Below are 1,221 nucleotides of genomic sequence, written 5' to 3'. Positions count from 1 at the left end.
CAGCTCTGAATGCCACTCTGAACCCCGGCTCTGAACCCCAGCTCTGAACCCCGCTCTGGACCCCCGCTCTATACCCCGCTCTGAGCCCCGGCTCTGAACCCCGCTCTGTACCCTGCTCTATACCCCGCTCTGAGCCCTGGCTCTGAACCCCGGCTCTGAACCCCGCTCTGTACCCCACTCTGAGCCCCAGCTCTGCAGCCCAGCTATAGCTCAGGTCCTGGCACACTGGGGAGCCAGTCATGGGAAAGGGCGTTTGTCAGCATCGGCGCACGTGCCGGACACCAGGCTCCGGCAGCTTCGCCGGCTGGCAGCGGGCTCCCCCGAGTGAGCGTGGTGCTTGTGTCCCCAGAAGAGCCGCTTTGATGTTTATGTGACTCGCGGTGCTGGCTTCCTGGCGGGTCGGCTTCGCTCCTCCGTGGCCCGTGGGTTCTCAAACACCACAGACCGAGGACCGGCCAGTCCGCATGTGTCATGGACGGGAGTGCGGCTCAGTCGAACACCCATGTGAAAGGCGGATGTGCAGAGTGTGACTTTAGTACGTTTTCCAGAGCTCAATTCGAGTCTCTGATAAGCCATTTTCCTTTAATAATGCAAAATCAGCGAGTCACTTGTAAGTGGGTTCTGTCCGATACGTAACGTTACTTCAGGTTTAACGTGAGGTCACATGTGAGGTTATTCCCCGCCCTCTTAGGTTTTCTCTTTGTCACCCGTGGGGTTAATTTATTTGCTGAGGGGACAATGGAATGTCCCCCGGTGGGTCCCATGTGGCTTCTTGGGCCTGTTCTGTGTCTGTCCTATGCCGCTCCCTGTTCCAAATGGATCTCACCTCATCACGGCTCTCGATGTCCCATTGTGTGTGACTCTCCTGCCAGGTTGCCGTTCACCCTCGGCTGGCTCAGTGGCCCCCAGACAGCCTGCGACCGTCTCCTGGCCCCTCCCCGAGCCCGCCTGAGTCGTAGGGGAGAGAGGGCTGTATGCGTTTGCTACAGTAACAACTAGTCCCGGAGAAGTATCCACATTGTTTCTACACCGAGTCACCTGACGGTGGCTCTGGTTTGGCCCGGCTTTGCGACCAGGCTGAAGACGTGGCTCTTGCAGAAGTGCCATTCTCGTGGCACGTACGAGGCGCTGTGCTGGGCAGTGTGGGGACAGAAACGTGATTAGGTCATTGCTGCTGACATCAAGCTCTGCTTACTGTAGTGAATGGGGTGCTGTGACATC

The sequence above is a fragment of the Pteropus alecto genome, unplaced genomic scaffold, assembly GCF_000325575.1.
Source record: "Pteropus alecto unplaced genomic scaffold, ASM32557v1 scaffold45, whole genome shotgun sequence".
Classification (NCBI taxonomy): domain Eukaryota; kingdom Metazoa; phylum Chordata; class Mammalia; order Chiroptera; family Pteropodidae; genus Pteropus; species Pteropus alecto.
Note: the sequence above shows the minus strand (reverse complement) of the source record.